This window comes from Lampetra planeri, chromosome 5 (assembly GCF_965212315.1).
Source record: "Lampetra planeri chromosome 5, kcLamPlan1.2.h2, whole genome shotgun sequence".
In the NCBI taxonomy this organism is placed as follows: Eukaryota; Metazoa; Chordata; class Hyperoartia; order Petromyzontiformes; family Petromyzontidae; genus Lampetra; species Lampetra planeri.
In genome coordinates this window covers 19,049,223-19,062,705 of record NC_136111.1, presented here as the reverse complement: position 1 = coordinate 19,062,705, position 13,483 = coordinate 19,049,223, and the positions used below count along the sequence as shown (strand labels likewise).

Below are 13,483 nucleotides of genomic sequence, written 5' to 3'. Positions count from 1 at the left end.
GGAAATAATAAAAGAAAAAAAATTATGATTATTATTTTATGATGGTTTTATTATTATTATTTTATTATTTCCCTTCTACGTGACTTGACCGAAAGAACCAAGAACACAAAGGATATCTCAATTAGGTGGATTTTAACGCGGACATTTATAGCAGCCATATACTCGAAACGCGTGATGTTGATTCTCTTCGTGGGAAAGGAAACACCGGAGGACTCGGAGAAAAAAATCCACGCGACCACGGGGAGAGGGAACACGTAAACTCCAAAAATGAAACCGTCGGGTTGATGATTGAACCCACGCCCTCCTGTATACCAAGCGAGGTAGTTAACATCTGGCCATCGTGGTATCTCATGGGTTGGCAAGCAGGTCAGACCCGGCTGAATTGAGCGTTGGTCAGTTTAAGGTGTAGTAGGCTTTTACGACCAATATTATATGTAAAGTTTTGTTGTTGTCTTAGGTCACGTAACTGTAAATGTGTCGTAAACCCACCTCCAACCGACAGGGCCAATTAGGTTTGTGACGTGGAACAAAACGTGGCAATTAGTTACTACTTCCGCACCACCGGTTGTGTGTTGGAGAGCAAACTCACATTGTCGTGACAAACCTTACTCATTGGCTGTGTCGGGTGGAGGTGGGTTTATCCCAAAGAAAAAACTTTCTTATGAGCTTCGGGTCGTTGCCCAGAACAGTGCTGGTGATGATGGTCTGCTCTCGCCCGTAACATCTATCGGTATTTGTTTAACAGCACCTGACTCTGCTGACGGGATGTTGACTACCTCGCCTGGTACACAGGAGGTCATGGTTTTGATGCCGACCCTGTGACGCCAGTTGTATATTTGTAGTTTGCGATGTATCTTTCCCTGTGGTCCGGTGGATTATTCTCCGGGTCCTCCCACATTTAGAATCAACAATATGTGTTCAGAGTATTTGGCTGCTATAAATGTCCACATGCCAAGCCACTTCATTGAGATATCATTTGTGGCCAGGTCGTTTGTGAAAATAACTAAATAGCTCAGAACTAGACCTGGTACAAATTGTGCTTGAACAATTTAATCATGTTTTACGGCGCCTTTGCCAGATGAAGACCTTTTCGTGCCGCTATCATCGTCATGGGTTGTTTGACCATACTTCACCACACTGGTCAGTGCGGATTGGTGGAGGCGGTACTAGACATCAGTCGCCGCTGATGAAGGCCGTGGGCGGGAATCGAACTCGGGTCGGCGAGTTCACGGCGCAGTGCCCTAACCGCTCCGCCGCAGTGTTCTATAATCGGTACGTTTTACACTGATTGGCACGTGTACCCGGCTGGGTGATGCAGTGGTGATAGCGCGCGACTCGCACACTCAGAAGGGTTGCGGGTTCTAATCCTGGTCTGAGGTTGACTAAATCCCTTAATCGTCGTCGCCGTCGTCGTCCTCATCAAATCCTGGGTCCACACGGTGTGGCAAGTCACCAGGGGGTTCTAAATATCAAGAAGAGCCGTTTGTTATTTTTTTCTTCTTCAAATTCGGTCAAAAAAGAAAACCACTCGATATTTCAAGAGCCGCCAAATGCACGCGGTGGCGACGAGAACGCGGGTTCTTATTCAATGACCTCACGAAGCAGCGGCCCTTTAAAAGAGCCCCGCAGGTTGACGACCCCCCCCCCCCCTGTGTTGTGAGCAGAGACTGGTACCATAGCAATGTGGAATTGCCACCACTGGGCCCAAGGCCCTTGGCGAAGACGCGGGGTATAAGACGGGCAGGCAACGTCGGTGCTATCTGGTAGCGGCGCACCTGCCACACTAAGGACCTGGCGCGCACACCGGTTGGATTCCTGGTCGCGATGCCGCCCCCCACCCCCCCCGCCGTCCCCCGCCCCCCCGCCGCAGCAGTCTGAACGCATCCCCAGGGGCACTCCCTAGGTGGACTCGGCCGAAAATAAACAGCGCCTGTTGCATCTGTGGTCAGCGCCGTCACGCAGCAGACAGGCAGACAGACAGGCAGACAGACAAGCAGGCAGGCAGACAGACAGGCAGGCAAGCAGACAGACAGGCAGGCAGGCAAGCAGGCAGACAGACAGGCAGGTAGGGAGACAGGCAAGCAGGCAAGCAGGTAGACAGGCAGACAGACAAGCAAGCAGGCAGGCAGACAGACAGACAGATGGAGCCTTTATTGAAGCCAGGTGAGGACCCGCTCAGACCCAAACGTTCTGCTCTCCGCAGCGAGGGGCCGCTTTGACACGAGCCGACGACGACGACGCTGCAGAGCAGCTGCGGCGCGCGCCGGGGCGGCGCTTGCGAAACACCGCGCGACAGATCCGTCCGCACCAAGTCATCGACGTTGGATGCGGGGATACGGCAACGGATGAAACGTTTACAGAGGGGGGTGAATGTTTACGCCGAATCGAGGGGTTGTACCAGATGGATGGCAGTGATCCGAAGATTATCCGGGCACTGGGTTGCGTTTATTTTTAGAATTCGTAGAAAACCGATTGTAGAAAACGAACATTGGCTGAAACGTCGCAGCGTTATAGACTTGTGTGCGTTTTTTTAAGGCAGTGTTATTGATGATTGTGTTGAGGTTTTTGCCCCTTTGTGCTTGTGCACCACGACGTCGTTTGTTTAGTATTAAGCGTCGATCTGTCCGGCGATTGGTCGTCACAGGACGCGGTGTCATTTCCTCGTTGCGCGACTGATCCAATGGAGAAGGCCCCAGGACCGGTTCACATAATCGTCACTGGTGTTAGTGGCCGTGAGCGGCAATTGAACTCAGGTCACCGGATTCGGAGTGCAGCGCGCTAACCGCTGCGCCACCGCTCCCCACACCACCCCCACCTGCCTCCCCCACACCGCTCACTCGTGTGTCGTGCTGACCCTACTAGGCACTCGCTAAGAGCACGCGCCTCGAGGCGTCTGTCCGCGCTGAGCGAGGGGAATTCGCGGTGGAACGCACAATGGAGAGGCGGCGGGGGAGACGTCCTCACCAGGAGATGCAGCGACCGCCGAGATCAGATCCCCCGGTGCAAGAGTCGCCGGGTGGATTGTGGCTTAGCAGGACTTTTGATAGATGAGGGGGCAGGGGGAGGGCGGGTGGTGGGCATTCATCTAGCAGTTGATAGGTCATGGCAAATTTGTGAAACTGCACTGACTCTGAAACCCTCCAACCAACGCCGTAGCCAAGCCGGTCCACCTCCGCTGGGCAGCGTTGGCTACGTACGGCGCGAAAGAAGTTCAGCATGCGTACAAAAGCTGAAGGCGCAGCCCCTGCAATCGCTGGGGCTCGCATCACTGCCGGGGCTGAAAGGGTGAGGGGGAAGGGGAGGTCCCCCTCCGCTAGAGGAGAGAGCTCCCGAGGAGCCTCTTCTCGGAGGCAATTTCACGCCTCTGAATCTCCTTCCACGCTGGTCAAGCACAGACGTCTTGGAAGAGGTGGCAGTACTCCACCCCACGCGACCTGCCAGTGGACACAGCGGGGTGGACAGAGGCATTCGTGGAGGGGAGGGGGTGGAACTTCGCCCCCCCCTCCCCATCCTTTCAATTTTTTTTCTTCCAATATTAGGAAGCCAACGGAGCGTTCAAACTTAAAAATGATCTCGATTGAAAACTCATTTCTTTAGGACTGCTTTTTTGCGTTTCGTTTGTTGCCCTTTACCCACACCTCCGATTATCATGGCTGGCTACGTACGGTGCGGAAGAAGTTCAACATAGAATTGCGCAATTGCCGCCGTGCCAGGAGACGCAATCGAACCCCTGCAACCCTCTGGATCGCAAACCACCGGCGTGGTGCTCGCCACTAACCCCACCGCCACGGAAGCGTCCCCCCACACAGACAGTAGCAGCACTGGAGTCAGTCGTGACACGGTGACGAGATGTGAACTCCATCGGCTGGTCTACAGGAGGCCGTGGGTTTGATCCTGACCCTTGACGCCTGCTGTGCATTTGGGGTCTGCGGTGTCTCTCTCCCCGTGGTCGTGTGGATTTTTCTGCAGGTCCTCCGTTTTTTTTCCCATCCACGTTTAGAATCGGCGTCGCGTTTAGAGTATTTGATTGACGCAAATTTCCACACGGCCATGATAAGCTTCTTCGTTGAACTATCATTCGTGAATAGCCAAGTCGCTCCTGAAAGAAATAGCTACATATAGCACATTGGGCCTTACCTGCTAAAATCAAAATAGTAACACGAACAAAAATAATAATTTGCCATCGCGATACCTTTACTCTTTCTGCTTATATGACACTAGCTTTACTACCCGACTTCGCCCGAGACTTGGATTCTTCTTGGATTAACACACGCCCTACGCGGAGGGTTGGGGGGGGGGATGCGTGACGTCAGCAGGCACACTGCGTGACGCTGCCGCATGCGGGTGACATCACAGATGTGACGTCACCGCTCACTTGCCGTGCGAAAGATATCCACTTCTTGGTTCTTTCGGTAAAGTCACGTAGAAGGGAAATAATAAAATAATTAAAATAAAATATAATAAAGTAAAAAATACAATTATTTTTTTGTTTGTAATTTTATTTTTTATTTGTATTTGTATTATTTTATTATTTCCCTTCTACGTGACTTTACCGAAAGAACCAAGAAGATGAATCCCTGCAGTCACGAAAGCTTTAAATCGAAATGTAATATATTCACTATTGCGCCCCCCCCCCCCCCCAAATACTAAAGTCTATTTTATACGTTTTGCATTGTGTACAGTCTGGAAACTACCCACATGCCAAATTAAAAGTTTGTTGCATGTTGGGAAGTTTGCTAAACAGTTCGAACAGACACACATTTTCACAAAATAGATCGAGCGTGAATCCAGCGACGGCTCTTTGAGGCTGGCGCGTGGCCTCGCGTGGCCACGTGCCCCGGCGCCACGGATGCACGGAGCTGCATCTTTGTCGCATTAACCGCCGAGTGATCGCGCATTCCACCGTGGCTTACGGGCCCCGGACAACCACCCCACCACCACTCCCCCCCCCCCCCTCTCTCTCACTTTGCTTCACTCAGGTGCAGCTCCTTTCATTTCGAAATCCAAAATGAGAAGAAGATGTGGCTCGCAACCTCGCCCGCTCGCTCGCTCGCTCGCCCCACCACCCCACCACCACTGCCAAGCACCACCAGCCAACAACAATCAAAAACCACCATCAACAGCCAACAACAACCACCACCAATCAAAAACCCCTGCAACAACGACCACCACCAACCAAAAATCACCAACCACCACGAACCAACAACAACAATCACTACCAACCACCACCACCAACTACCAACCACCACCAACAACTACCACCACCAACTACCACCACCAACCATCACCAACAACTACAACCACCACCAACCACCACCAATCAACAACAACCACCACTGCCGCTGCTGCTGGTCTTACCCAGCCCTAGCAGTCAAAAGGAGGCAGCTGCGGCAGGTGGCACCATCTGGATGATAATGATGGTGATGATGTTGGTGATGATGATGGTGATGATGATTGATGGTGATGATGATGGTGGTGATGATGTTGGTGATGATGATGGTGATGATGATGGTGATGATGGTGATGATGATGATGGTGATGATAGGGAGGATGATGGTGATTGTGGTCACCATAATAACTACAATGATCATTGCGATCATGGTGCTTATGATCATGATGGTTATGGTGATATTGTGGTGATGATGATGTGGTTTATTGTGATTGTAATGATGATTGCATTTATTGTGGTTGTGACGATGATGGTGATGGTGTGTTTGGTTGTGGTAAGAACACCTGGGTCTTCACATGGCCTCAGTGTGCACCTAGCCGGCATAAGCGCTGCTGTGATGTTCACCGTTACTCAGTGGTGAACGGAGGCTGTGTTTGTGTTAACGCGTGCGTTGATGCGTACCTGGGCGACCTGAGTTCGATTCCCGCTCACGACAAATAACAGTGGTGAATATTTTAACCGGCCCGGGGCCTCCTCTAGGTCGCCTCAGCCTCAAGAGAGTACCTGGCGCGGTGTGTAACACACTAGCACTGGAGAGACAAAGGCGCCCGGGCGTGGTGCTGGCCACCCACCCCCTCGTGTCCCGTGCCGGGCTTCATAGGTGCTACTCGCCAACAGCACTTGCCCCTGCAGTCTGTTAAGGCTACACGGTGGACCTTTGTCTGTGTCTGTGTGTGTGTCGCAGGGCGGTGTCAGTGGAGCGGCGGAGTCGCGGATCTTGAGTTTCGTGTCCTGGCGCTCGCTCAGACAGCACCCGTGGTGTCCAAGTCACCATCACCCAGCCCCATCACCCAGCCCCATCACCCAGCCCCATCACCCAGCCCCATCACCCAGCACCATCGCCCAGCCCCATCACCCAGCACCATCACCCAGCACCATCACCCAGCCCCATCACCATCACCCAGCCCCATCACCCAGCCCCATCACCCAGCCCCATCACCCAGCACCATCACCCAGCCCCATCACCCAGCCCCATCACCATCACCCAGCCCCATCACCCAGCCCCATCACCCAGCCCCATCACCCAGCCCCATCACCCAGCCCCATCACCCAACACCATCACCCAGCCCCATCACCCAGCCCCATCACCCAGCCCCATCACCCAGCCCCATCACCATCACCCAGCCCCATCATCATCACCCAGCCCCATCACCCAGCCCCATCACCATCACCATCACCCAGCCCCATCACCCAGCACCATCACCCAGCCCCATCACCCAGCCCCATCACCCAGCCCCATCACCCAGCCCCATCACCCAGCCCCATCACCCAGCCCCATCACCCAGCACCATCACTCAGCCTCATCACCCAGCCCCATCACCCAGCACCATCACCCAGCCCCATCACCCAACACTATCTCCCAGCACCATCACCCAGCCCCATCACCCAGCACCATCACCCAGCCCCATCACCCAGCCCCATCACCCAGCCCCATCACCCAGCACCATCACCCAGCCCCATCACCCAGCCGCATCACCCAGCACCATCACCCAGCCCCATCACCCAACACCATCACCCAGCCCCATCACCCAGCCCCATCACCCAGCACCATCACCCAGCCCCATCACCCAGCCCCATCACCCAGCCCCATCACCCAGCACCATCACCCAGCCCCATCACCCAGCCCCATCACCCAGCACCATCACCCAGCCCCATCACCCAGCACCATCACCCAGCTCCATCACCCAGCACCATCTCCCAGCACCATCACCCAGCCCCATCACCATCACCCAGCCCCATCACCCAGCCCCATCACCCAGCCCCATCACCATCACCCATCACCATCACCCAGCACCATCACCCACTCCATCACCCAGCACCATCACCCAGCCCCATCACCCAGCCCCATCACCATCACCCAGCCCCATCACCATCACCCAGCCCCATCACCCAGCCCCATCACCATCACCCAGCCCCATCACCATCACCCAGCCCCATCACCCAGCCCCATCACCATCACCCAGCCCCATCACCCAGCCCCATCACCATCACCCAGCCCATCACCCAGCACCATCACCCAGCCCCATCACCCAGCCCCATCACCCAGCCCCATCACCATCACCCAGCCCCATCACCATCACCCAGCCCCATCACCCAGCCCCATCACCATCACCCAGCCCCATCACCCAGCTCCATCACCAAACACCATCACCCAGCCCCATCACCCAGCCCCATCACCCAGCACCATCACCCATCACCATCACCCAGCTCCATCACCCAGCCCCATCACCCAGCCCCATCACCATCACCCAGCCCCATCACCCAGCCCCATCACCCAGCCCCAGCCCCATCACCCAGCCCCATCACCCAGCCCCATCACCATCACCCAGCCCCATCACCCAGCCCCATCACCCAGCACCATCACCCAGCCCCATCACCCAACACCATCACCCAGCCCCATCACCCAGCCCCATCACCCAGCCCCATCACCCAGCCCCATCACCAGCCCCATCACCCAGCCCCACCACCCAACACCATCACCCAACCCCATCACCCAGCCCCATCACCATCACCCAGCACCATCACCCAGCCCCATCACCCAGCCCCATCACCCAGCCCCATCACCCAGCCCCATCACCCAGCACACCCTCACACCCAGCACCGTCACACCCAGCACTCACACCCATCACACGAACATCATGTCACCATCACACCGAGCACCAACACCTTCATCACACCGTCTGTACAGCGCACATCCCCCCCCCCGCAATCACCACTCCCTCCACTCGCCCCCCCCTCCACCTCACTCACTCCTGCACCCATCGCCATCATCGTCGTCGTCGTGGTCAACGTCTCTGCTTGCCGTGCGCCTGTGGTGATGTGACGGCGCTGTAACCCTCACCCCGACGCGAACCCGTCAACCCTCCACTCGCCCCGCCACCCACAGCCACTGACCCCACGGAGTACCGCGTCACTGCGTGTGAAAGTGTGTGCGAGTGCGTGTGTGTGTGTGTCAGTGTGTGTATTTGTGGGTGTGTGTCAGTGTGTGTATTTGTGAGTGTGTGTATTTGTGTTTGTGTGTCAGTGTGTGTATTTGTGAGTGCGTATGTCAGTGTGTGTATTTGTGGGTGTGTGTCAGTGTGTGTATTTGTGGGTGTGTGTCAGTGTGTGTCAGTGTGTGTATTTGTGAGTGTGTGTGTAAGTGTGTGTATTTGTGAGTGTGTGGATATGTATATGTATATGTAGGCGTGTGTGTATATGTAGGCGTGTGTGTATTTGTGAGGGTGTATGTATTTGCCAGCGTGTATCTGTATATGTGTATTTGTGTGTGTGTATTTGTGAGTGTGTGTATTTGTGTGTGTGTATATGTAGGTGTATTTATGTAGGTGTATGAGTGCGTGGAAGTATGTGTATCTATGACATGTATGTGTCATTGTGCTTATATTTATTTATGAATACGCTTGTTTACGTCTACATGTGTGTCTAAATGTATGTGGGTATGCTTGTGTGTATATGTGAGTACATATGTGTACTCGTGTATGTATGAGGAGCGGTGGCACAGCGGTTAGCGCGCTGCGCTACGAACCCAGCGACCCGAATCACACTCACGGCCAACCCCAGTGACGATTATCTCAACCGGTCATGGGCCTCCACTAGGTCGACTCAGCCTCAAATGAGTACCTGGTGCGGTGTGTAAAACATCGCAAACGATGGAGACAAAGGCGGGCCTGGCTTATGGCTGGCCACCCACCACCGCCCTCATAGGTGCTACTCGCTGACAGCACTTGCCCCAACAGTCTGTCGAAGGCGAACATGGGGGATCTTTATCTTTGTCTCTCGTGTCGCCCCGCTCCCTCACTAAGTTGTCAAAAAGCACTTTCCATTCAGACGTGCAGGCCTCGGTGTTTGGATGAAGCTGTCCGCGTTACTGGGGGACGATCGGGAAAAAAAACGGAAAACACCAAATAACAAAAAAACACGAACATCCCCAGGGATCACCAAAGTCACGTGGGTCATGAGCGTGTGTGAGTGCGTGCGTGGGGAGCGGTGGTGTAGCGGTTAGCGCTACGAACCCGGCGAGCCGAGTTCGATTCACGCTCACGGCCAACGACTCAGCCTCAAATGAGTACCTGGTGCGGTGTGTAAAACACCAGCACTGGGGAGACAAAGGCGGTCGGGCGTGGTGTTGGTCACCCCCCCCCCCTCCATCCCCCTCGTGTACCGTGCCAGCCTTCATACGAGGGATCTTTGTCTTTGTGCGTCAGGGTCTCGTCGATGATGATGATGTCGAATGTTTAAAATTACGTTAGAAACGAATTGTGCATTCCTGGCCAAGTCCGTAAATCATTGCCTCCATGAACAATCATTATGACCTGCGGCCCCATCATCATCATCATCACCACCACCGCATCCATAATTGGTTTTCCTGGCCCCCCTCTAGGTCCACTCGGCATACAATGTAAAGTGGCTCGTGCCAGTCGCAGCAGCAACAGTGAAACCAGGTCAATGGGAGGTTGTGGGAGGACATTACAAAGGCGGTGAGACACGTGTGATGTTACTGGCCTGGGTCTCCTCTAGGTCCACTCGGCGTAGTAAATTCGCAGCGCCTGTTGCAACGTCGCGTGTTAGGGGGGGGGGCGGGAGACAAAGGCGGCCGGGTGTGGGTTTACTGTATGGTTTAAATGAATTGCAAATTGTCGTGGCCAAAGTTTCGATTTCGTGCAGATGTTGACAGAGTGACAATCGGTAGTAGCAGCGGGCCCAGCTGCCGTGTTTTGTGTTGTTGTTGTTGTTGTTGCTGCTGCCAGGTTTCATAGAGAACGCGGGGCGTTGCATAAACCAATTAATTTACGTGCACACAACCGTTGTAGTGCAAATCTTGTCCGCTCGGTGTATGCTGCACGCATTCGGGTGTGCATACTGTTTGTGCATTTGTATGTGCGTTGCGTGCATATGTGCATTTGAATGTTCACGCGTGTGCACGTGCAGCATGCGTGGATTACACGTGCGCTGCACCTACGTGAGTGTGTACGCACGACCGTGTGTGTGTGTATTTATTTGTCTGTTAGTGTGTGTGTGTCTTATGTAGGTGGATGTCCATGTGAGTGTGAGTGTCCGAGCGCAATTGTGTACGTTTCGTGTGTCCATTGTGTGTGTCTCTCTGACATTTGCCTGCCAAGGGGATGTGCGCAGGGAGCGGTCAACGCTACGAACCCGGCGACCCGAGTTCGAATCCCGCTCACGGCCTCAAATGAGAGTACCTGGTGCGGTGCGGTGTAAACATCGCGCACTGGGGAGACAAAGGCGGTCCGGGCGTGGTGCCGTGCCGGCCTTCATCGGTGCCGGCTAACGGCACTTGCCCCAGCAGTCTGTTACAGGCTACACGGGGGATCTTTGTCTTTGTATGTCTTCATGTGTAAGGGTGCGATGTGCATGGGTCTGTGTGTATGCGTGTGAATGTAAGTCTGTTTGTGTATGTCCATGCATGTGTCTATTCTAGGAAGCATGTGCGTGTGTGTATGTGCCTGTATTGACAAAGACAAAGATCCCCCGTATAGCCATCACAGACTTTTGGGGCAAGTGCTGTTCGCGGGGAGCGTTAGTGCAGTGGTTACAAACTAGGCGACCCCAGTTCGAATCCCGCTCACGGCCACCAACACCGGTGACGAATCGGTTCTGGGACCTCCCCTAGGTCGACTCGGCCTCAAAGGAATATCTGGTGCGGTGTGTAAACATCGCCACGAGGGAGACAAAGGCGGTCGGGTATTGTGTTGGCCACCCACCTCGTCTGCCGTGCCGGCCTTCGTAGGTGCTCGCTAACAGCACTTGCTCCAAACAGGCTATACGGGGGATCTTTGTAGGTGAGTTTGTTTTGTCTGTGCACGTGTGTGGCTGTACACGTGTGTGTGTCTGTACACGTGTGCGTGTGTGGGTGTACACGTGTGTGTGGCTGTACACGTGTGTGTGTGTGGCTGTACACGTGTGTGTGTTTTTGTCTGTACACGTGTGTGTGTGTGGCTGTACACGTGTGTGTGGCTGTACACGTGTGTGTCTGTACATGTGTGTGTGTCTGTACACGTGTGTGTGTGTCTGTACACGTGTGTGGGTGTACACGTGTGTATGTGTGTCTGTACACGTGTGTGTGTGGCTGTACACGTGTGTGTGTCTGAACATGTGTGTGTGTACAATCATCCTCGCCACTCGCTCTGTGCCAATAGGAGATGTGCATGCTGTGGTCTGTGGTGTTGGTCAATGCGTAGACAACCCGATGTGGTCTGTAATGAATAGCGCATGCATTTGATGTACAGTTCCTTATCCAGTATCTGTAAGTTTCACATGTGTGCGTGTCTGTGTGTTGGTGTGGGGAGCGGTGGTGTAGTGGTTAGCGCGCTGCGCTATGAACCCGGCGACCCGAGTTCGATTCCCGCTCACGGCCAACACCCAGTGGTGACGATTATCTGAACCGGTCCTGGGCCTCCCCTAGGTCGACTCAGCCCTCAAATGAGTACCTGGTGCGATGTGTAGTGAGCATCGCCACTCGGGGAGACAAAGGCGGCCGGGCGTGGTGTTGGCCACCCACCCCCCTCGTGCGCCGTGCCGGCCTTCACAGGTGCTCGCTAACAGCACTTGCCCCAACAGTCTGTCCAGGCTATACGGGGGATCTTTGTCTTTGTCTCGCGTTGGTCTGCGCACTGCGCTAAGGAGGGGCTCCCAACCGCTCAGAGTTCGATTCCCGACCACGGCGCACAAAATCAGTGGCCAAGTGGCGTCTGAACCTGTTTTGGGCCTCCCCTCGGTCGACTCAGACGTAAATTAGGTGCTGGTTGTGTGAGCAACACGAGCGCCTGCTTCAGATCTACGGCAGTCGTGGACATTCCACATTTCTTGGGCCAGAGCCACAGACCATTCCCGCTTGGCAACCCCAGTTAATCTCCCACAAAGTGGTTGTTATTTTAGCGACCCCCATGCAAATTACAATAGCGATGGGTCGAGCCGTAAGCACCCGGTTGTTAATCGCGTGCCACGTCAGCATTGGGGAGACAAAGGCGGCCGGGCGTGCCGTGGTTCCCCCCCCCCCGGGGTCCCTCCGACTCGGTCGACTCGGTCCAGTGAGCCGCGCGCGAGTACCTCGTGCGGTGTGTAAACATCGGCACTGGGGGAGGGACAAAGGTGGTCGCGGGGGGGGGGGAGCCATGGTTATGGCCAACACCACGCCCCCATTGGAGGAGCTCCGTGTCAGGCCTCAACGGGTGCCCTCTACCAGTAGCGCACTTGGCTGCCGCAGGCTAAGAGACTATCCGTGGGGGGGAGATCTTTGTCTTTGTACTGTACCTGTGTGCGTGCGTAACATCGATTTGCGTGCGTTGTGTGACGGCGATTGAAGACTGCGGTGTGAAATCCGCCTTTTTATTTAAGAGCCTAATTAAGGAGTTAATTGGGTGTCGTGTTTTTCTCTCTCTCTCTCGGCTTGGTCCATCGTTGTGGTCACGTGGTGGTTGATTTTAAGTTATTGCTGCTTCAGCGAAAATAAACAAAATGTAAACAAACAAATCCACCCCCCCCCCACAAAAAAAAGTTTCAATGCGAATGTTGTTTTTTTGTTGTCTTTGAAATGGCTACTTGGGTATGCTCCGGATTAACGTGACGCACCGGAAAGTAAGACGCACTCCCCCCCCCCCAAACACCCCCCCTCCCCCAAACACCCCCTCCCCCAAACACTCCTCCAACCCCCCCTCCCAAACCGCCCCCCCTCCCAAACACGCCCTCCCCCTCTCAAACACCACCTCGTCATCCACCTTCACCTCATCCACTTCCTCATCCACCACCTCCACCACCATCTCCTCCACCACCACCTCATCCACCTCCAACACGGCCTTCACCACCTCCTCCTCATCCACCTCTTCCACCTCCTCTTCATTGTAAATGCTGTGGGTTTACTCTCCAACACGCCGGTGTGTTGAAGGTAGTAACTAATTGGCACGTTCTGTTTACGTGACAACCCTCACTAATTGGCTGTGTCGGGTTGTGGTGGCGCGTTTAAAGCCTCCGTGTTAAACTGACACATTTGTATTTACGCGATCAAACTCATAATAA

At 54.5% G+C, this 13,483-nt stretch overlaps 1 protein-coding gene across 1 annotated transcript in view; it reads left to right on the top strand.

Annotated features, from left to right (window-relative positions):
• LOC144719096 (cAMP-dependent protein kinase type I-beta regulatory subunit-like) overlaps positions 1-6,576 on the top strand; it is a 94,827-nt gene extending 88,251 nt beyond the window's left edge. The window contains exon 11 of the mRNA XM_078594913.1: positions 6,135-6,576. The gene's annotated coding sequence lies outside the window, so the exon portion shown is untranslated. The remainder of the gene's footprint in view (positions 1-6,134) is intronic.
• The last annotated feature ends 6,907 nt before the right edge of the window (positions 6,577-13,483 follow it).